The sequence below is a fragment of the Ambystoma mexicanum genome, chromosome 6q (genome assembly GCF_040938575.1).
Source record: "Ambystoma mexicanum isolate Mex_15411 chromosome 6q, UKY_AmexF1_1, whole genome shotgun sequence".
Classification (NCBI taxonomy): domain Eukaryota; kingdom Metazoa; phylum Chordata; class Amphibia; order Caudata; family Ambystomatidae; genus Ambystoma; species Ambystoma mexicanum.
This window is the reverse complement of record NC_090937.1, coordinates 1560086998-1560111328: the sequence shown is the minus strand read 5'-3', so window position 1 is coordinate 1560111328 and position 24331 is coordinate 1560086998.

The following is a 24331-nucleotide window of genomic DNA, read 5'->3' as shown; positions in this document are numbered from 1 at the left end:
CCACTAAACATGGGGAATGTACCACAGGGACAACCCCAGCAGACACTGTCGCAAGTGGCTCAGAGCACTAACCCTAGTGGGGGAAACCCACAGGTATACAGTGGACTGGACCTATACATGAAATAGGATGGCTCACCGGGATCTCTGATGTGTTCTATTCTATCAGTGACACCAGACCCTAACAGGGAACCTAGGGTAAATGTCACCATAGGGGGAAAAAAATATTCCTTCTTAATTGACACGGGTACAACGCGCTCGTGCATACGAGAAGGCAAGTTCTCCTTGTCCGGCGAGGCAATAGACACCCAGAGTTTTACTGGAGCTCATAGCAGAGTTCCTTTTACTGATGCACTCCCAGTCTCAGTGGGAGAGTGCGACATGAATGTACCTTTATTGTATTTGCGTCAGTCCCCAGTGAATATCATGGGTCGGGATTTGATGACAAAGTTGAATATGACCATCTCGTTCACTGAGGATGGCATAGTGTGCTCCACCCCAGGAATGCATTATTCAAACATATGCGAAATGATCAGAGCATACTCTGGATGTGCAGCCATGAGAGCTGTACCGTTGGAACCAGAGGTTTTCGCATATGGAGTACGAGTGCTCATGGCAGGATTGCCAGGCCTCGCAGACAAGACTATGAGAACCCCTGATGAGTTTCTATTCAGGACAAGAATACCCATGCATGAAGAGGAGGGACAGGTGTTTCCCTTAATGATACAATCCGCCGTGGTGCGAGGAAAGGTAGTATTGGTTGAAGGATGTCACAACGAGGGTAGACCTTGGTGTGCGATTGTCGCCATCGAAGAAGGGTATCGAGTGACTGACGTCACCGATAACGATCTGTTAGAAGAACACCCTGACCTAGAAGAGACACGGGTGCAAGTGAGTCTCATATTTTGGGTCAAAATGATCAGGCGAGAGGTACCAGAGAGGATGATGTTAGCGTTAGTACGCCCAGAGTACTTTGACAACGACATGGCCCTAGTGCCGGCCAAAGTATGGACTGCAGGGCCCTGTGACGTAGGTCTCCTGAAGGGAGCGGGCGAAGTAAAAATTCAATTGAAACCAGGAACTATTCTGTCACGGGCATGACAATATCACATATCCAGAGAAGCAGATGAAGGGATTGCAAAGACGATCTCCGCCATGATGGAGCAGGGCATTCTAGTGACATCGGAATCACCCTGCAACACAGTGATTTATCCTGTCAAGAAATTAAAGGAGGGTCCTGGCGTTTAATCCAGGATTTACGAGCCCTAGATGACATAGTCGAAGCCGAGTTCCCTTTAGTCCCGAATCCATCCACAATTTTGTGCAACATACCCACTGAGGCAAAATGATTCACAGTGATCGATTTGAAAAATGCATTCTTCTCGATTCCATTGCACCGTGACTCACAAGACCTGACGTCATTTACTTTCAGAAAAATGCGCCTGAAAAGTACCAGGCTGCCACAGGGGTATTGCGAGTCTCCATCTATTTTGAACAGAGTCCCGCAAATGGACCTAAGCAATATTGCGGTGGACAGTGTTGTTTTGCAGTATGTAGATGACATTCTAATCTGCAGCATCACTGAAGAGCAATGCCAACATGACTCAGTCCAGCTATTAACTATACTGGCTGAGAAGGGATACAAAGTGGACAAGGACAAGTTGCAGTACTGCCAACGGGAGGTGTTGTACATAGGGCAACTGATCTCACATGAGGGGAAAAGGGTAACCCCAGAAAGGGCCAAGGCTATCATGAACACAGCGCACAATAAAACAAATGCAAAGCTTCTTAGGCCTGTGCAACTATGTCAGAGCATGGGTCTTCGACTACAGCACATATACCAAGCCCTTTTTGCAGGCTCTTAAAAAGGCCCAGGCGACAAGGGAAGAAATTGAATGGAATGAAGATATGGAGAAGGGGTTTACCGAACTCAAGGGTGCAATTTGTAATGCCCCAGTTCTCGGGATTCCTAATTATGCTGAGGAATTCTATTTGTTTTCTCATACTGATGGCAACTTTATGACGGCAGTGCTCGCGCAGCGAACCTTATTGGGATATAAACCCCTAGCATATTACAGCGGGAGTTTGGACCCGGTAATGAAGGGCCACTTCCCATGCGAACAAAATCTAGCTGCTGCCACGTTCGCCATTGAGAAGGTGTCATCCATTGTGATGGGGTGCTCCATGACATTACATGTTGGGCACTCGCTATTTGCCATACTGGAAAAGCCAAAGGGCACGCTGACTTCTCAGAGAGCATCAGCCTACGAGGTGATTATCTCTAATCCATCTATCAAAACAGTGCGATGCAAAACTGTGAACCCTGCCATGTTTATAGCTGAGCCAGTCACAGAGGGAGAACCTGTGCATGACTGTGCGAACTATGAGGAATTTTATGATGAAATCCCCAGGGTAAAGGAAAATGCCCTGGCAGGTGGGGAGATTGTCTTTATTGACGGGTCTTCTACAATCGACCAAGAAGACGGACAAAGATATAAACGCGTGGCCGTGATCAAACACATAGGTAGTGGAGAGTTCCGAGTACTTGTCAGTGCACGAATACCATCTCACTATTCGGCACAGGCTGCAGAGCTAGTGGCGCTGATACTCGCCATTGAGAATCACGCAGACCAGGAAGTAACAGTATACAGAGACTCTGCCTATGTGACGTCAACAGTGCACGCAGGATTAGCGCGCTGGAAAAGGAGGGGCTACCTCCGAGCAGACGGCACGCCAGTGCAACACGCAGCCTTATTGGACAGGCTGATAAAAGCACTACAGCTCCCAGTGGGCATAGCGGTCGTGAAATGCGCCTCTCATACCAGAGGGACAGATTTCGTGTCACGTGGAAATCATGAAGAGCGGACACAGAAGCCATGCGCATGGCATCCAAAACTGAAACAATCATGGACGTGGATGTGGCACGTACTCATGAGCGCATGATGGTAGCGCGAGCCACACCAGAAGCCTACAGCAATATGGAGCAGTCTCAATCAATGGAGCTCCAGGGGGAGGCCCCTCAGGAGGAGAAAAATCTATGGAAGCGTCAAAGGTGTTCCTTAAACCCCTCAGACGGAGTGTGGAGGCAAGACAGAACTGGTAAACCAGTAATGCCTGTCGCACTCCTAAAAATAGCTCTAGAACAGCTCCATTACCCAATGCATATGACTAAGGAAAATCTTGCCGCAACACTTGCCGAAGACTGGTTCACACCGAATTTAGCAGAGCATGTTGCATTCTTTATGGTAAAATGTATTATCTGACAGCAGTTCACCTCTGGGCACACATTGAAAGTAGTGAGAGGAGTCATCCCCAGACCAAATGGACCTTTCCAGCACCTACATATTGATTTTGTCGATATGATCCAGGTGTGTAATGGGTACAGGTATTTACTTGTGGTGGTGTTTCCCTTCTCCAGGTGGATAGAAGCAGGTCCCTGTACACAACCCGATGCCACCTGTGCTGCCAAAGTCTTGGTGAGGGAGGTCTTCCCTAGATGGGGGGTGTGTGAGGTTATGAGATCAGACAATGGGCCTCATTTCGTGAACGCAGTGTTCGAACATATTAGCTTGTTGCTGGGTATAAAGCATAAGTTTTCATCGGCGTATCACCCAGAGGGAAATGGGATATGTGAACGAATCAACGGCTTGCTTAAGGAAAGGATAGCCAGTTGAAACTCACATTAAGAAAGGGATGGATGCCCTGCCTACCACTGGCATTGTATGCGTTTCGGAACCAACCACGCTCCGACCATCATTTTACGCCGTACAAAATAGTCACTGGGAGAAGGATGAGGACCCCTCTTACCTCCCAAGACAGAGCTAGATGTGATACCCAGTCAACTAGGGAGGTTCTGGGAGATGAGATGAAAGCGTACCTAGACTGTCTCATAGCCAGAACCTCTATCATTTCAGGCCAGCTGCAGCGACGGCGGAAAGGGAACAGCACAGCACAAACCACAACAGACAATGCTGATGCAGGCGCAGCTCTCAGCCTTGGCGCACCCCTTGTCTTCCCTGGAAAAAGAGTTCTTGTGAAGAACTTTACAAGAAAGAAATGGGACGAACCGAGGTTTAACGGCCCCTTCATCGTAGAGGACTTCCCCCCGTCCGCTGTCAAGCTTGTGGGCCGAAGAGCCTGGATTTTCGTGAACAACATCAAGCTATTCATAGGAGAGGGCACTCCTGCTGCACCCAGCGACGAAGAACCTACAGACAAGGAGGGAGAACCTCAGCACGTGCAGACAAGATCTATGTCGAGGAAGAAGGACGCATGAGCAGACAAGTAACGAGAACGTTAGGAAAGTGAGACTCGTAAAACAAGACATTTCTTCGAGCCAAGTGAAACGTGTCAAAAGAACAATTACACGAACAAGTGAGTATAGCCAACAAAAGAACTATTGTGAAAATTGTGCCTGCGACTGAACTTTTTCGTATACACTAAAAGAGACAATAGTAAGCAAGCAAACACTCTGTGCAGCCAAAGGTGCAGGGTAAAGGAAGAAAATCACGTACTCCTATCAGCAAAAGCGTTAATCTCATGAACATTGAAAGCCACACAAAGCATTTAAAACCTAAGACTCGGATAAGAACTAAAAGTAAGATGAAGACTTTGTTCATGGACATATGGTTCATCCCAGCAGAAGCCTGACGTGGGATGTGCTAACCTACTTCCAACTGGTGGCACTGTCCTACCCTTCACTTATAGGCAGAGAAGCCAGCGTTACTGAATTCATTCAAGACCCTGCAAACAAGAAGGTAATCTGACAACTATTGACTGTCATCGCAGAGGTCTTCACCGAGTTGCCCGAGCACAGTGACTCAAAGACCAATGCTCCCGCCTCAAGTAATCATTGACGAGATCACATATACTTTGCTCTTCCGCATCATCGAAGAATGTCGAGGACTTATCGGGAGAACTACAGATACATTGACATTCATTAGAGATCCAAAAAACAATTACTTCCTCAACCAAGTGTGGTACAAGCTGAACCACGTGGTTTCAACTCACGCAGAAGGAAAGTGCAAAACTTGTTCGCATCAAAAGAAGGGACTGTGATTAGGACCCAGCAAACAAGGCAAAGGTCCCCATCACCTGAGGATACACTGCTGGCACACAATGTTTTATTTCAATTAGTCACAGACTATCCGGAAATGGTGGGGAGACCTGCAGATGTTGACGTCATCACCTTTCTTAGGAATCCGGCCAACGCCCCACACATGGGCGCACTCCTCCAAGGCATCATGCTCCAGGTGGAGCTGTCCAATTTCCAGCGAGAATTCCTGAGGAGATTGCAGTGAGACTAGCCGACGAGGGACAGATCGAAGAAAAAAAGCCAACTGAAAGCACACTGCTTGAGAGAAGGCCTGTGATTTTAGAACTAATAAACCAGACACATATCATTAACACCGGAAGACAGTCGGTATGCATTTCGCCTTTTCTTTCATCTCATTGAAAACTGTCCAGAACTAATGGGCAGACCCCACAACATTGATGTGCCCACTTTTCTTAATGATCCAGCAAATAATGCCCAACTGAACAGGCTCCTAAGAGCTATTGCATCACAATTAAGAAGCAATTATGGACATCCGCTGCGGAGGCGAGCCTTAGAAAGGAGAGATCCAAGATAAAACCCTTTAGAATCCCCAGCCAGGGGCAGAGCAAGGAAACAAAGAAACAGTTCTTCATGCTTCCACCGTAGAACGAATCAAAAGGGGATAACTACATCTTGAACTTCTTTTCCTATTTTTCTTATTTTTCCCTATTTTGTGCATTATCATTCCGCAGTGGAGTAAATGGGGAAGAGAGAGACTGTTCCTCAACTCGACCTCGAACGACCAAGTGAAATTTCATGGTGTCACTATGAACAGATTCCTGCCAGTCCTCAGGGTCAAGGCGAGTTGGAAGAGTGCCCTGGGACTACGTTTATTTTAGAAATGCAAAATGAATTGTGATGTGTTGGAAACGATAGTCTAACCTTTTTCCATAGTCTAGTAAAGGAACTGTACTCCATACTCAGAGACTATCATCATCATCACTCGTAAGAGGGGGGACATTGAACTGCACCTGTCACCTTAGTGTCTGTTGAACTTTTAAGTAACGAAATCAAGACAAGAAAAGAAAGAAACTATTGGCTATGGACTTGATCGAGATGGGGGCCCAAAACAGTAATTTAGTTGTGCCACCGGTGGAAGGGCGCCCCCGCTTTCCTGGAAGGAGGTGCTGTAAACTGTCCTCAAAGGCAATCATATGTATATGTATAGTGATTATTGTAGTATTTGTGTCGTTAACTATCAGAACTGCATTTTTTATTGGTGCACGAAGCATCCCAATGCCCGCACTTTCACCAGATAATGAACGTTTGGGCCCTACAAAGGCACCCAGAGCTTATATTGTCATTCCTGTTTCTAGGAAAATTGATGATAAAGCAAATGATTTACAGTTGAATTTAATTGACAGTAATATGGATGCACCTGAAGTCATGAATGACGAGAAAGGCTGGAGACAGGGTCAGCACGGAATGAATGACAACACAGCACTGTCCACAGCACGCACCCACACACTGAGTGTACACGAACAAGGGCAAGTGGCAATGGCTATGAGACCCCGGGCCGAACCGACACTAAATGAAAAGATACCTGTGAAACAAACAGCTCCAGAGAACAGAGAACCAAGCGAGTGACAAGACAGAGGTGGCATAACAAAATCCCTCAAGAGAACAGAGGATGTCACAAAAGAACACATGGGGAAAACACATGCAGTAGTCGAGTATGTGTTTCCACTCATACTAAGAGCAAAGAAACTACATGAGGAGCTGAGCAAGAAAACCGCAGCATCTGTGGTAACGAGCATGTCTGCTCCAACACCAGAAATAATGACCAAGCTTACGACACCGCCACATGTTGCAAGGATGATGAGCCACATGTGGAAGGAGGTCTACGAAAGAATGTACGAGGGAAGAAGAAGAAACACAAGACCTCCCATAGTACTGCAGGGCAGGAGATGAAACCGGCCCCTTCAAGGATAAAACCCGAGAGCCTGCCTGAACGGAAGAGCAGTACAGATGCATTCAGAGACATAGTGATGGCTAATTACAGAAGAACACTAAGAATCAAGAGAAGTCCATATGAAACCGATAACAAACTAAATGATTACTTGGACAGCACCGCTCATCTTGGAAACAACATATGGTACCAGCACATGAAGAAAGTAGGATGTAGGCAGTCAGAAGGAGAATGCTTCGTCTGTGCATTACTGTCATACAGCATGGGAAAACCCAAGATCTTTGTGGCTGTAGAGATCGATGTCCCCACAGCCCACTGCATGTCACACGTGGCAATGTGCAACGCCAGAGAACAATTTATGGGAAGAGACGCTTTGTTGATATGGGCCAACGAAAAGGACTACCCTGATGAAGACGGGTTTGTCCAGGACATCAAAACAAGAAACAGGGCGCACACCAAGAATCATGTTATTGGATATGAAAACCCTGACGTCAAAGGATCAGGAATAAGGTGGAAAATAAACTCAAGACTGAACATCCAAGGAAAAATGGCAGAAGAAGCTCAAATATGGAAGAACCGAGGACAAATGCAGATCTGGGGATCAGTAGTTTCCCCCAACGGGTGGGAGGAAGGAGTCGTAATCTGCCGAGCTTGGATGGTCCTTGGAGCCTGCAAAGAATCAATAGAAAACTCACAGAGGTTATGTAAACCTCTATGGCCGAAATTAGTGAAGCTATTAACATGTGTCGAAGACTGGGGAGGGCCCCTGCAAATAGTACCATTGGAGAACCCAAAACTGTGCTTCAGAAGTAATGGCACAAGGAAAAAGGGGGAGAATCAAAACTGTGGACGAATATATGAAGCACCAGGAATGGCACAAGGAACTGCAGTCCTGATGGACCACTATTGGGCATGTGGATCCAAAGCATACATAAGACTGCCAAAGAATTGGGGGGGCATATGTACATTGGTCAATGTCCATGTCCCCGGGCTGGTGATTAAAAAGAAAACGAACTGAACCTGGACAGCTTCCCGAAGGCAGATGCTCATCTGAGAAGGAGGAGATCCGCAGAGCTGATATCCAGGATGAAGAGAGAAAACTACTTTTCTGTCAAATCAGAAGAAGCATTCCATGCGATTTCATACAAACACAGGCTGTTCAGCCTCACTTCAACAGTATTCACCACAATGCTCCTGCCACACATCCAAATTGGAGTGAATGCTAAATGGTTGCAGATAACCAGATGGGAGTTACTGCAGACCATCAACACCACAATAAAAGGATTCAATGCGATCAAAGAAGAGCTGAGAGCGGTTAGACTGATGACCCTCCAGAACAGATATGTGCTTGACATGATCACAGCAATGGATGGAGGTGTTTGCGCAAAAATTGGAGAATCATGCTGCACTTTTAGACCATCACACGACGAAGAAAATGGAACCCTCACAGAGGCCATTAGCATGTTAACAACCCTGAAAAACCAGATGACCGAAAAAACAGATGAAGTAGAAGATGACAGCTGGTTTGGGAACCTATTCTCATGGGTCCCACCATGGATGGCCGATATATTCAAGTTTCTGGGAGCCTTGCTAGCAATTGTGCTGCTAGGATTCTGTGTTATCAAGATAATCATCACACAGTGCCAGACAACTGCAAAGAAGGCCATCGGGATGAAAATGATGGTTGATGTCGAACCAGGCTGGAAGCCCAGAGACCTGACAGATGAGGAGATAAAGGACTTCGTGAAGGCCAGTGAATTTGCACCAAAGAGAACAAAATTCACTTATCCCAAGAAACGAAGAAGGTATGAAGGCAAATGGATTTACTGCAGTCCAAATGGACAATGCCAATTGATGACCTGGAACAAAGATGAGCATGTGAGAACAGCAGGAAGTTTGAAAGGAGTGATAAAGATATGGACACCCAAATTTCATACATTCACGCCATCTTGTGTAAACCCAGAAGAAGATGAGCAAGAAGCTGAGGAATCAAAGAAACTGGATATAAAAGAGGAAGCAGGAGTGTTCGATGAACTGACCAGAGGGGGGAGTGTAGAGGAGACCCCAGATGTGGCCTGCACCCCTGCCCCTCGCTTTGAGGTGCCAGTAAAGCACTCTCCAAGGTATGTGATGTACGAGGAGCAGCTGAACCAACAAAGGGCTGCAATGGGCCTCTGCCCTGTGCACATTAGAAGATCACTACCTGTTGAAATGCCCATAACCAGGAAGCCCTTGGCAGCACGGTACCCAATCAGACAACCATACCAGCCGTTGATACGGAACGAGGAGGAATGTCTACACACGGTCCATGAAGAGACTCCAAAAGCCATAATGGAAGGCCAGTGGAGATGAAACCAGCACCAGAGCAGCTCCAAGAACGAACTGAAGGAGTACTGAAAACATACATGCCAATACTGACAACTGCGAGGATAATTGTAAAGGACAAAGGGGAGAGACACTGTGAAAAATGTATGAGAATGGTGCCTTGAGACAAGATGGAAGCAACCACCTTATTGAACGTGTGTAAATAAGCTTGAAACACAAGATGCTAAGTAATCGATTCTGCTTGCAATGCTTAGTAGAGGTTAGAGCGGCAAGCACCGACTGTATACATCTACCTCAATACAGCACAATGAACACGTGCGACTCCATTTTGTATACACAGAAGTGCTCCCAGGTGGCCACGGCCTGACTGGCCAAGTTTCATATCCAGGCCCAAGCTGAGGAAAGGAGCAGGATCGAAACTTAACAAGGGATGGCTAATGCCTGGAAAATCGAGTTCAACCAGAGAAGGGGAGGTAAGGATGAGCTCACGAGGCTCCAACTTCAGAGCATGCCAGCCCGCCCGTGAAGGTCAAGATAAGAGAGGCCCATGCAGGTGGCTAAGCGTATACAGAATTAAATGCACAAAAGGTTGGAAACTGAAGCTGATTCACGGTGGACCAACACGTGACTAGACAGGCGCGAAGATGTACCACCGCCTGATGTCGTCCAGAACCACAGGGTGCCATAACTTTTCCTGATAAGAGACTACAGATCCGAGGCCATACCCAACCAACTAACTGACACATAGCCCTAAACCACTGATTGATAGAAGGGATGCAGGGTGAATCTTGGGACACTTGGCACCTGGGTGTCTATTCAGCATGCTGCTAATTAAAATGGAGATTTATGTTTAGGGGTGTAACTTGCCCAATCACAAGGGACCATGTAATCTAGGGTCCTATAGACATTGTAACCAATGAGATGTCGTACTTCTAGCGACGTCAATCACGTGTGGTGTAGAAGGAAGGGCGTAGACGCCCACCCGATAAGAGTTATCCAATCCACTTGCATTATTGCCATATACAGTTATAGCACCTATACTTAAGTTACCTTTCCCAACCAATTGTATTGCATGATGATTTTTTGTAGAATTAGACGTCAATGATGATGGATTTTGCCCATAAAAGAGGCTATTGGACTAATGTTCAGGGAAGTCGGGGTGAGGCAGGTGTACATGATGCTGCTGATTTCCATAAGATGAAGTATGTATCATTAAACGGACTTCCCTTTGGCAATTTACTGAGTCCTGATTATTGATCCTTGCCAGAGTATGTGAATCCTGCACTCTGTCCTCGCATGGTGCAGCTATCTTGTATTACTAGTTTTCGAGGGTGAGTGCTGACCAATGGGCCCCTCAGTAATTACCTCTCCTCATCGACAACTGTAACCCAAAAAGAGATATCCCGTAAGTGCTAGCATCCAACAAATGAAGACTCGCCAAATTGGGGTTACAAAAGGGAGGGTGCTTTAAATAAAACAATGAAAGTACATTTAGGACGATTAGATATTAATATAAATATCATAACACACAACCAAAATATAGGCTAAACCCCTCACTCTTGATCCTAAGCCAACATTTTCAATGATCCCTGGAGTACATGTTAAACCAGGCTGATTCAGGTGTATTACATCTATTACATATGTTCAGTGTTAATTGGTTTGACTATGCTAGGTTTCATTATTTAGCCATGCTTAAGGTTACAGTACTCTCTTCATGAACAATTCCAAGTTATTACATCTCTGGACATTTCCAAGCTTCAAATCATCAAATTGTTAACATTGAGGATGATGTATTCCTGATATATCATGCTTGGCAGTACTGGGATATTTGAGGCGGTACTTGCCGTATGGTGACAACGCCTGGATGACTGCCAGGTGAATCTGTACGTAATATTGTAGAGATGGTCCCAATTTGCATCATTAGCATGAGAAAACAACGCTAAAAAATGGAGTACCCAGAGTGCACGGTGAAACCCAGCTTTATTCAAAGCACGAAATAACGGCTGGGAGAGCATTCAGGAAGCTCTTGAAATTACACAAAGTGTGTGAGCAGTTATGGTACTCAAAACATATCAGCAATGATGTCATAATACAATGTCAGTTACAAAACCTACAAGTTGTTATGATTGGTTGGAACACATACGTATTAGCTTTCTCATTGGTTCACACTCCTCTTCACTTCATCACTATACGGGCCATTAATTGGCTGTCATTATTCATCATGGGCTGTGCAGCAAGAAGGAGTTCCATTCGTTTGCACATTACTTACCAACATTGGGCAGTTTGAAACGACGTCAAGGTACGAAAGGCACATGGGGTAGGAGGAGAGAGAAATCCATGGTCTGCACTAATTACAATTAAAATAGTTCCTCTTCATTCCCAGGCCATGTGGCCTATCTATTCCTTTGTATCTGGCCTTGTGTATAATCTTGTAATCTTGTATCAGTGTGCGTGGGATCTACGTTAAAAGAGCGCATTCTGAAAAGTTTGAGTTATAAAATAGCCAAGCCGACTTGCTCGCATTTTGTAACTTGAGCTTTTTGGAATGTCTTAATTTGTTCCCCACTTTACATTTAATGTATGCGTGGGTGTTAGGGAGAATTCTCAGAAATGTGCTAATTCACTTCTACCTTAGAGACCCCCAGCTCTTATTGCTGGACTTTAGGACTTCTAATTTCTAAACTCGAGAGAGTGAGACGTTTTTCCCACGGTCTCATGTATTTTTCTGTGATTTGGACTCTGTGTTTCTTTTGACTTTGGAGTCTGACAAACTCCATAGGCATCATCTTTACATTGTGACACACAGCACCTTCAGTGCAGTGACACAGGGTTACGCTCACCTGGCTCCCACAGAGGCATCGATCTGGACTGGACTGCTGCGGTCTCCACCAATGTGACGCGTAGGGCCGAGATGACGGATTGGACTGGCCCACCTAGCTTCGTTAGCTTGGCCCAGAGGAATATTCTTCTGCAAATGGAGAAAGGGAATTAACCACCCGTGGAGTTGAGCGTAAATCCCCCCACCCCGCTGTTCTCCCCACTGATCACCTTGGATGTCCCCTCTTATAGTCTCACCTGATGATTTGAAAAGATGAGCTCTCCATCCTGCATTGAGCGCAGGGGCGCGTAGATAACCAGTTGCTTCACTGGCTCTAAGGAATTGGTGAGTTCTAGGACAATATTGACTCCGATATTCCCGGCAAGAGGCCGTAAGTATGTAGTTCGTAAGAGTTCAAATGCCTGACTTTTACTCTTGTCCGATTCCTTGCAGGTTGCAGCTTGACCCTACTGAAGAGCTCCTTGTGGCAACCGGTAATGTTCTGGTAAGGATTTGTATTATCCAACACAGTTCGATAAAATAATGTCCATATGTAACCTGTTGCTTTCTCCCTTATTCAGGCGCTGAGACAAAGTATGAAGTCTCGGGGAATAATGCCTCCGGCGGTAAAATCAGGTAAATCTTTTGTGGTCAGGAGGGTTCCCCTTGTCAGTCCCTTGTTTCACCTTGCTGTCCTTTTGTTTCCCCTTAGGGGCTGGGGTTCGGCTAGGAAGCAGTGGAAGCTGCGCCGACCCGTGAAGAAGAATAGTACCCCCGGTGGTAAAATCAGGTAAGTCTATGGGGGGTATTCCTCTGTGTATTCCCTTGGCTCACCTTGCTGTTCTTGTCTTCTCCTTGGGTGCCGGAGTGCGGCGGGAACATGCAGGAGGATGCGGTGAAATGTGAAGATGCTGCGAAGGCCGGTGAGTTCAGCGGTGCGCTGCAGCAGGCGAGGCGACGCGCATAAAATAACTTATTTCTTCCAGATCGAAGGCGCGATGGATCAAGAATTCAGGTAAGGATCAAAGCTATTGCTCTTGTTCTAACCTTTTCTCCTTCTTTCTCCCTTTTTCTAGGAGCTCCAAACTGGAGGTGGGCGTGGCAGAAGACTGGATGCAGACTTGCAGGCACGGTGAGCGTTACGCTGCTGGATGCAGAATAACGCGACGCGTGTGCTGCTCTTCGGGCGTGGTTTAAATAGCCTCCAAAGTAGTCCCAGGTAAGTATTCCTCCCCAGCCCCACCCGAGTAAAAAAATAGTCCCTAGGTAAAATAGTCCGTTCCAAGCCTTGTTTGGCTTGGAGCTCATGCAGCATGGTCTGCATCAGGTAAGTTTGCAGCATGGTCTGCATCTGGCAAGTTTTAATCTATGAGCCTGGTGCCTATGGCGACAGGACTGACTCTCCATATGAGCCTGGCGCCATAGGCGCCAGGACTGCACCCAAATAGCCCCTAGCGGGGGTTGTTGGGCTTGCTTGGGGTAACTTGATGCCTGCTTCCGGGGTTGCTGGTCTTGGTCTAGGTCCCTGGGGGTGGGCATCATGACAGCACTCCCCCCAAGGCCCCTCCTAAAGTCGTTCTTCCCTGTGGTTTCGGTTTGTCTGGGAAATTTCAGTGGAATTATTTCACCAATCGGGGTGCATGAACATGGTCACTAGGTTCCCATGACCTTTCCTGTGGTCCGTAACCTTTCCAGTCGATTAAATAAAAAAGTTTTGACTTTATCAGCTTGGAGTCCAGGATGTTCTTAACTTCAAATTTGGGTTCTCCGTCTACAAGGATGGGGTCTGGTGGCTTGGTTAGTCTTGTCCCTGGTTGTAGTGGCTTCAAAAGTGACACATGAAAGACGGGATGAATTTGCATATTAGCAGGTAAGTCCAACTTGACAGCCACCGGGTTGATAATGGCCTTAATAGAGTAAGGTCCCAAATATCTGGGGTTAAAGGTCCGTGTTCCGTTTAGAGGTATATGTTTTGTGGCTAACCATACTTGGTCCCCTATTTGGTATTGTGGGAATCACTTCTATGCCGATCAGCATCTTTCTTGTATTTTTCTTTCGCCTGTTTTAAATGTGTAGTTGCTTCCTTAAAGGCTTGTGTAATCGTAGCGTGCAGATGGTCCACTGCAGGCATTTCTAAGTCTTGGGGTGAGTCAAGGTCTGAGGTTCGAGGATGGTGCCCATATAAGGTATAAAAGGGGCATTGTCCAATTCCAGAGTGTACTGAATTATTGTATGCATATTCAGCGATCCAAAGAATGTCTTTCCAATTACTCTCCGTCTGATGTAACATACAACGGAGGTATTGTTCGAGAGTCTGGTTGGTCCTCTCCGTTTGACCATCGGTCTGGGGGTAGTGACTGGTCGATAACCTCACATCGATTTGTGCCAATTGACAGCATTTTTTCCAAAAATGTGAAATGAATTGACTGCCCCGGTCAGAGACAAATACGGACGGATATCCATGTATGCGAACAATGTTTTCGAGGAACTCCTTGGCCAGTATTGAAGCAGAAGGTAATCCCTTTAAAGGAATAAAGTGGGCCATCTTGGAAAAAAGGTCCACAATAACTAGAATGGTGTTAAATCCATTGCATGGGGGTAGATCAGTAATAAAGTCTAACGATAAGGTGTGCCATGGTGTAGGCGGAATGTCTAAAGGTTGTAAGAGTCCAGCTGGTTTTTTCTTTTGACTTTTATTTTGGGCGCAAATGCCACAAGATATCACAAATAATTTAATATCCTTTCGCCAGGTGGGCCACCAGAATTGTCTTTTAATTTTAGCTTCAGTTTTTGCAATACCTGGGTGCCCCTCCATTAGGGTATCATGATAATGGGAAATGACTAGCTCTTGTAGTTCCTTATGTGGCAGAAATAGCTGTCCTTGGTAATAAGGCAGATCATTGGTGACAGAGTAGCCCGGGCCTTTCTTTACCCAGTCCTGCAAGGCTGTAGAATCAAAGAGTTGCTGGATCTTTACCTGAATGTCCTCTAGAGTCTGTAGAGTAGTCATGCCAAGAATCCTTTGTTCGGGAATTATAGGTACTGGTTCAGGGTTCACTTCTGCCTCTCCCATCCCTATTCGGGATAAGACGTCTGCTTTACCATTCTTACAACCTGGTCGATAGGTTATTACGAAATCGAACTCGGCTAAGAACAATGCCCATCGGAGTTGAAGTGACGATTGGGCCTTGGCGGTCTTTAAATACTGTAAGTTCCGGTGATCGGTGATCACAGTAATGGTATGCCTGGCACCGAGAAGATAGTGCCGCCAAGCCTTGAAGGCGGATTTAATGGCTAATAACTCCTTATCGGTAACCGCATAGTTTAACTCAGGTGCCGAGAACGTTCTGGACCAAAACGCTACTGGGTGAAGCTGGCCAGTTTCAGGGTCCCTTTGAGACAGGACAGCTCCCATGGCTAAACTGGATGCATCAGTTTCCACTATGTATGGAAGTCCAGGGCGCGGGTGCTTTAATACAGGTGCAGACGTGAATTTCGCTTTCAGCTCTTGGAAGGCATTTTCAGCTTCTTCAGTCCACATAAAGCGTTTATTTTTTCGCAAGAGTGCTGTGATGGGATGTACAACATGTGAAAAATCTGGGATGAATCTGCGGTAGAAATTGGCAAAGCCGAGCATACTTTGTACTCCTTTAACCGAACTTGGTGATGGCCACTTAAGGATTGCGTCCACAATCCCTGAGTCCATTCGGACTCCCTTTGGGGTCAGGATAAACCCAAGGAATTCAACTTCTGTGGCATGAAAAATGCATTTTTCCAGTTTTGCATATAGTTTGTGCTGGCGCAATTTCTCAAGGACTGCTCGGACGTACTTCACATGGTCAGATTCTGAAGAGGAGTATAGTAGAATATCATCAATATATACGAAAACACAAAAGTCAATGAGTTCACGAAGGACATCGTTCATGAAGTATTGGAAGGCTGCAGGTGCATTGCACAACCAGAAAGGCATCACCTGGTATTCGAATAACCCATACTTAGTGCAGAAAGCAGTCTTCCATTCGTCACCCTCTTTTACACGTACCAGATGGTATGCCCCCCGGAGATCTAATTTAGTGTATATGCAAGCGTCCTTCACTTGGTCTAGTAGTTCAGGGATCAGAGGCAATGGGTATTGGTTGTTAACAGTTATCTGGTTCAATGCACGGTAGCCTATGCATGTTCTGTGGTCACCTTCCTTTTTGGGCACGAAGAACAAAGCTGAAGATGCAGGGGACTTAGATGGGCGAATAAAGCCATTGGCAAGGTACTGGTCTAAGTATTGTCGTAGGTGAAGGTTCTCAGGTTCCGTAAGGGCATAGATCCTGCTACAAGGGGGTTGTGCACCGGGTATGAGATTGATTTGGCAATCGTACGATCTGTGAGGAGGTAAGGTGTTTGCCTGTTCTTTTTGGAAGACATCCTGGAATTCTTGGTATTCAGGAGGTAGTTGCATGACTGCTGTGGTTACTGTGGCCAGGCTTGCGCTCAGATTTCTTTTTGGGTAACAGGTTTGCGCACAATCCGGGAAGGTTATTCTCTTCTCTCACCAATCAATACAAGGATTATGTGTTTCCAACCAAGGTATCCTTAGTATTATTTGGAACTGTGGGGCCTTGATTAGATCAAACACAATAGCCTCTCGATGCCCATCCGCACCCAATAATGTCATCTCTGCGGTGGAATGAGTTACAGGCCCAGAGGCAATTTCAGTTCCATCAACTGTGGTGATGACATCTGAGGTGGTTTTTCGGCAGAGAGGCAGATTCATCCTGCAAGCCAATTCGTAGTCCACATAGTTTCCTATGGCCACGCTATCAATGTATGCTCTTACTGCGTGCATACGCGATGGCTGCCCTGGATCTACGAGGACCATTGGTATGATGAAATGCGAGGTCTGAGTATCCTTCTTCAAGCTCGGCAAGCGGACCTCTACGCTTGTCGGGTGTGGTTGTTTCCCGAGTCTGACTCCATATGGCTTTTATCAGCAGCTCCTACCACCTTCTTGGGTGGTTTTACAGGGCAATCCCATAGAAAATGCCCAGAAGTTCCACAATATAGACGCAATTGCATTTGCCGCCTCCTTTCTCTTTCCTTCTGGGTTAAGGGTCCTATAACCCCTCCGATTTGCATGGGTTCTGAAGCCTCTGCTCCTTTGGGGTTAACGTGGGTTTTGACCAACACCCTGTTCTCAAACCTGGCTTGACCAGCCTTTCTGTTCTGAAGTATGTGATCTAACTGGACCAGTAAGTCTATATATTCAGCACAGTCTTGAGGTGGGTTCACGACCTCGATGAAATAACGTGATTCGTTTTACCTCAGGCCATCCAGTTTCCACTATCAACCTATTAAAGGTCGCGATGTAAGATAGAAGGTCCTGGTTACCCTGTCATAGGGACAAATGTTCGGTATTCAGGGCCTGTCCTTGGGAGTGCCGTGCAAATAGTCTTTCCATGCTCCTTTGAAATCTCTGAAAATCCCAAAGAATTGGGTCATCCTGAGTAACTAGTGGAATTGACCAATCAGCTGCACTGCCGCTGAAATATGACAATACAAAGGCTACCTTGGCTTGATCGTTTGGGAAGGCTCCAGGTCTGCATGAAAAATGCAAGTGGCATTGGTTCATAAACACGGCAAACCTTTTAGGATCTCCAGCAAAGCGTTCGGGTGGAGCCAATGGAATATTTCTAGGCAGGTTTATTTGCACTGGGTTACTCGATAACACAGGAGCTGGATTTCACCCGGAACCAGGTAGGGGTGCTTGTCCAGCCTGGCGTTGCAATAGTTGCCTAGCAAGGTCATCAGTTCGCTCCTTTGACAAAATCAGTTCCCTCCTAAAGGCATTGGTTTCTTGACGGGCGGAATGCACTTCGGCCCTCAGTTCCCCTAGTAATTGGGCCAATTGGTCAGTCTCTGAGGTATCCATAACGCCCGGGTGGGAATTTGTAGGTAGGCTTTGTGTTCTGTTACGCTCACCTGGCTCCCACAGAGGCGTCGATCTGGACTGGACTGGTGCGGTCTCCACCAATGTGACGCGTAGGGCCGAGATGACGGACTGGACTGACCCACCTAGCTTCGTTAGCTTGGCCCGTTGGAATATTCTTCTGCAAATGGAGAAAGGGAATTAACCACCTGTGGAGTTGAGCGTAAATTCCCCCACCCCGCTGTTCTCCCCACTGATCATCTTGGATGTCCCCTCTTATAGTCTCACCTGATGATTTGAAAAGATGAGCTCTCCATCCTGCATAGAGCGCAGGTGCGCGTAGATAACCAGTTGCTTCACTGGCTCGAAGGAATTGGTGAGTTCCACGACAATATTGACTCCGATATTCCCGGCAACACGACGTAAGTATGTAGTTCGTAAGAGTTCAAATGCCTGACTTTCACTCTTGTCTGATTCCTTGCAGGTTGCAGCTTGACCGTACTGAAGAGCTCCTCGTGGCAACCGGTAATGTTCTGGTAAGGATTTGTATTATCCAACACAGTTCGATAAAATAATGTCCATATGTAACCTGTTGCTTTCTCCCTTATTCAGGCGCTGAGAGAAAGTATGAAGTCTCGGGGAATAATGCCTCCGGCGGTAAAATCAGGTAAGTCTTTTGTGGTGAGGAAGGTTCCCCTTGTTAGTCCCTTGTTTCACCTTGCTGTCCTTTTGTTTCCCCATAGGGGCCGGGGTTCGGCTAGGATGCAGTGGAAGCTGCGCCGACCCGTGAAGAAGAATAGTACCCCCAGTGGTAAAATCAGGTAAGTCTATGGGGGTATTCCTCTGTGTATTCCCTTGGCTCACCTTGCTGTTCTTGTCTTCTCTTTAGGTGCCGGAGTGCAGCGGGAACATGCAGGAGGATGCGGTGAAATGTGAAGATGCTGCGAAGGCTAGGCGACGAGCATAAAATAACTTCTTTCTTCCAGCTCAAAGGCGCGATGGATCAGGAATTCAGGTAAGGATCAAAGGTATTGCTCTTGTTCTAACCTTTTCTCCTTCTTTCTCCCTTTTTTCTAGGAGCTCCAAACTCGAGGCGGGCGTGGCAGAAGACTGGATGCAGACTTGCAGGCACAGTGAGCGTTACGCTGCTGGATGCAGAATAACGCGAAGCGTGTGCTGCTCTTCGGGCGTGGTTTAAATAGCCTCCAAAGTAGTCCCAGGTAAGTATTCCTCCCCAGCACCACCCGAGTAAAAAAATAGTCCCTAGGTAAAATAGTCCCTTCCAAGCCTCGTTTGGCTTGGAGCTCTTGCAGCATGGTCTGCATCAGGTAAGTTTGCAGCATGGTCTGCATCAGGTAAGTTTTAATCTATGAGCCTGGCGCCTATGGCGCCAGGACTGACTCTCCATATGAGCCTGGCGCCATAGGCGCCAGGACTGCACCCAAATAGCCCCTAGCGGGGGTTGTTGGGCTTGCTTGGGGTAACTTGATGCCTGCTTCCGGGGTTGCTGGACTTGGTCTGGGTCCCCGGGGGTAGGCATCATGACACTTCAGTGCAGTGACACAGGGAAGTCTTGTAGATTTCCCAAAGGTTTAAATAACTTCTCTTGGTGAAACTACTGGTTCCAAGAGCAGTGACTGTACTTACATTTTGTAACTTTCTAGACCCAGCACACACTATCTTACCATAGGATACTGGAGGGGTTAATTCGTATCCCCTTTGTCAAGTTTTCCATGTAACATTTTTATGTTTCCCTTTGTACAATTAATGGCTGGTGGCAGTGGTTTATTTGTTACTACTATAGTGTGTTTTTACAGCAGGCTGCAATTGCAGCCCCAGTAAGACACCCATGGGTGCCCAATTTGTCAAAATGGCCCGGTCTTCCTTTTTCCTCATTTCTTGTAGGAAAGGTCCTTCTTGAGATTTATTCTGTACCCCAAACCAGATTTGGTCCCTTTGTTTGTTCATTGCTGAAACCTGCACTGGCTCCAGCGAGTCTGGCAGGGGCAGGAAGTGAGGTGGGTGCCCGAAACTCCCTGTGCTTAGTCTCCTTGGTTACAGGAATGCACCAAGAGGTGATTGGCTGGAGGACAGCCACCCTGCTCTGTAATTGACAGCTAGGCTACAAATGAATTTGAAAAACCTGCATAAAAGGTGATGCTTTTTGCTTTGAAGGCAGAGTCGACCACTGGACGAAGGAATCCAAAGAAGAACTTGGAAGAGATGCTTGCCGCAACTCCTGGACCATTATTTGCCCGGTGAAGCTCTGCTACATTGCTGAATTTCCAAATTTGCCTCGACTAGAGAAGCTCTGCAACGGACGACTTCTCCCCTTGGGTTGGTGGGACCAATCAACCCCAAAGTGAACTGGCCTGGACATCCTCTTGAAGCTGGCTTTACTTCTATTGCTGCTGCAGAAACCGACCTGCCAGTGAGAGGAACAACAGATTGAGTGCATCGCTTTTAAGTCAGACCCGAGTTCCAGGAAGATCCTCAGGACTCCCATGAAGCAGGACTGACCAAGCCTGAGCCACCTCAACAGAGTGCTGGACCCCAGATGCAGGGAAAGTCTATTAAAGTATCCGAGAACCACGGTGGTGCTGTTTGCGAGAGCCGCGATGAGCTGAAACCGCGAAGTGACGCTGATCTGAAGTTTTCCCATTGCTGCCGCTGACCTTCCATTCATAGTGCAGGAGTCCCCCGATGTCCTTCCACTTGTCCCCATGACTGAGGCCCAGGAGCACAGGATCTGCAGACCTACGCAGGAACAGAAGCCAGCTGGAAGCAGTTTTTCTTCTAACCAAGGGTACTGTAAAACTAAGAGGACTTACATCTTGTTGTGTAGCCTTGCTTGTTCTCAGTTGAGACTGGTCTTGGTTGCCCTTGCAGTGTTGCTTAGAGCTTTGCCCCTCACAAGCCTCCCAGCTTATGGCCCTACAGTAATTTAATGTCCTACAAACATTTCGAAAACACTGTGCAAGACTTTATACCTACCTGCAAGAAGTGCTTTATCTCCGCTAGACTTTTGCTCAACTAACGTTGGCTGGCCTGGCTCCCTGAAAGATTCTTATTGCCTCTGACTTTGATCTTTACCTTTCCCCCAGGAAAGGGTTAATTTACTTTGCATTGCAGGGTTTTAAAAAGTTCTTACCGGCTGCTGAAGAATATTTGTTAATATTTGGTAACCATTTTTTTCTCCCGCTGAAACTTGTCCTTTTGATCTCCCCCTCAGTATTGCTCAAAATGTGCCAGTGATGAATCAATGTCCACAGTGTCCTAGTTATTTAAGTCACCTGAGGGTGTAGGGAGTATCTATGAGCCATCCCCAATGGGTAGCAACTGATTTAGTGAATTTATTGAAGTATGTTTTGTGTTATATGATTGCTCCCTTCTAAAGAAGGCTTATTCAACTGACTGTTAAATAAATGTATAATTCTTTAATTAAGAAACCTTGTGTGTAAAAGTTTATTTGAATAACTGTCATTGAGAAACTTGTGTAGCAACGTAAGTGCTCACATTGACCACTCTTGAGTTAAGCCTGGCTGCCAGCCACACTGCCAACCTGTGTAGTACAGACTTATAGCAAAGGTTAGGTTACCTATTGCCAGGGGAACATGGTTGGTGCAGTCTCCCACAAGGTATTGCAAACAATCTTGCCCAACAATTGGAGACCCCTCCAGGCCATAATGCTGAACTGGGAGAGCGGAGGACACCCCTGCAAAACCCAATCTTCTTGTTCAGCATTTTGGGCTTTTTTCTTTCCAAGCCAAATACGCACTAAGTGCGCATTTGTTTTATTTTACAATCTTTTCGATAGAAACAGTGTGCGTGCTAGGGAGTTCCGCAGGTGTCCTATCTGTACTTTGCTTATAATGAATAGCTAGTGTTCTTCATGTCTTGATCACATGTTAGGGGACTGTGTTAGATAATTAATTTCTTCCTATTTACTGGGATTTGAGCTAATTTTAATGTGTATGTTGTAGCTTTTGTGGCCACAAGAAAAACACACTTCATCTATCCGCGACAAAGTCCTTTGACATATTGATCTCATGCTTCTGGATAGAAATGACTGTGTTCTTATTATAATTGAATTAACTTGGAAGTCTACTGCTTCTCTTCCTGGGAACGGTTATCTCGTCTCTGCACTCTCCATCTCCATTACTCCCTTCTTTGGATCTGTCCTTGGCACTTGCTATGAACTATTGTCTGGGCAGCTTCAAACCTTCTAAAATAAATGTGTTATTATGAAATGAGTATCTTGTCTCAGGTCCTGCTCACTTCTTAGGCACACTGCAGCCTCTGTACTAGTAAATTGTCTGTACTTCTGTGCTTCTCGCCTCCATATTAAGGGTAGGAAACAGTGGAGAGCAGATCCCCCAGTCTCAGGTAGGGTGGCGAGTGGAGGGTCTGTGGGCCTAGGTGTTAGCGATGAGCCATTCCTTGAAGAGGAGGGTCTTGAGCTCCTTCCTGAACTGTAGAAGTGAAAGGGCGAGACTGATGTTGGCTGTGAAGAGGGTCCAGAGTTTTCGGGGGTTGACAGAGAAGGCCTGTCTTCTAGTTCTCTACTTCCTTCACAGGCGGATTACAAGGCTGCACAACATCCGTGACATGTCTTCCTATGATGTCATCAGAGTCAAAGGACATGTGTCGGCACCTCCTGTGATCACATCTGAGAGCACTGTCATGTTAATTCCTGAAATTTCATCAGGCATGTCACATCACTGTACCTATGGCAGATGTTTGGTGAAGCAATGTCCCTGGTGCACCCTGTCATTCATTTGCCCTGTGTTCTATGCCTTTTGGGTTATGTTGCCTTTCAGCCATCTAGGTTTTTTGTGTAATTTCTTTTTCTGTCTTTCATTTTGAAACATATTAACAAAACCTCTTCCAATTTTAAAATCAGATACACGGTTAAGACATAAAATACTTCCAATATTTATAATTCACCATGTGGCTCATATTCAATTCAATTCAATGAAACTAGCACTAACGGTATCGCCCACTTTAGTACACTCTGAGACTTATGTATTTATTTATTTATTTATTTATTGCATTTGATTACACGCCCAAACCCTTGGGTGTCATGGCGCAGCTCAGCATTATCTGTCCACTAGATCTACACAGTCAGTTGTGCAATTTCCAAGTCTGTGTGAAATCCAACCAATTATAGTAGTGTCTATAATTTGGGGGTAGCTTGAGATGGCAACCGCAAGGCATATGCATGCTGCTCCTAGTAACCCTTTAGACTCCACTGTAATCCCTATTATGTACCCAATATGGCTACTGATCTATCTTAAGTAGGAATACCTTTGGAGTTTGCAATGTTTAAGTATCTGATTGTTTGTGCCTGTTATTAGTCACTCTGTACATATGTAACACGATACCCCCTCAATTATCTAATAAGAATTGTTAAAATAAAATTCAACGTCATATCATCGTGGTCAAAGTCTATGTGATGTCACCAAATAAGATATCATGGATGGATAAAAGGTGATGTGATGTCACTTTCACTGTTCCTAAGATTTATGTGAAATTATGCTTCAGGTACTGACACTGGCTATCAGGCTTAAGGAGGCATTTCACACGCCCTGGTGGACATCCATGACCTCTCCTTAAGCGCCTGGAAACAAGCCTTCTGGAGTTATATCCCACTCGGGCGCAGCAACCCTACTAACATGAGACTCGCCCCATCTGTCCTGAAGATGATAAAGGAAGTCAAAAATGCACACCTTCAACGGACACGGCATAAGCTTCCTCTGGAGACCCTCCAGCTACCCTGCTGGCCTGGATCTGCAGCAAGGTCAACAAGGTCCCTCTCTCTGTCCCACTCTCTCTGTGCATGATGTTAGAGCTCCCTCTGGCCTGGATCTGCAACAAGGTCTCTCTCTCTGTCCCAAACTCTCTGTGCATGGTGTTAGAGCTCCCTCTGGCCTGGATCTGCAACAAGGTCCCTCTCTCTGTCCCACTCTCTCTGTGCATGATGTTAGAGCTCCCTCTGGCCTAGATCTGCAACAAGGTCTCTCTCTCTGTCCCAAACTCTCTGTGCATGGTGTTAGACCTCCCCGGTGGCCTGGATCTGCAACAAGGTCTCTCTCTCTCTGTCCTACACTCTCTTTGCATGATGTTAGAGGTCCCTGGTGGCCTGGATCTGCAACGAGGTCTCTCCCGCTGTCCCACACTCTTTGTGCATGATGCAGAGGCATTGCTGGAGTTGGGAATTGAGGGGGCCATAGCCCCTGGTCTTTTGGGTGAAGCCCCGGATAGAAG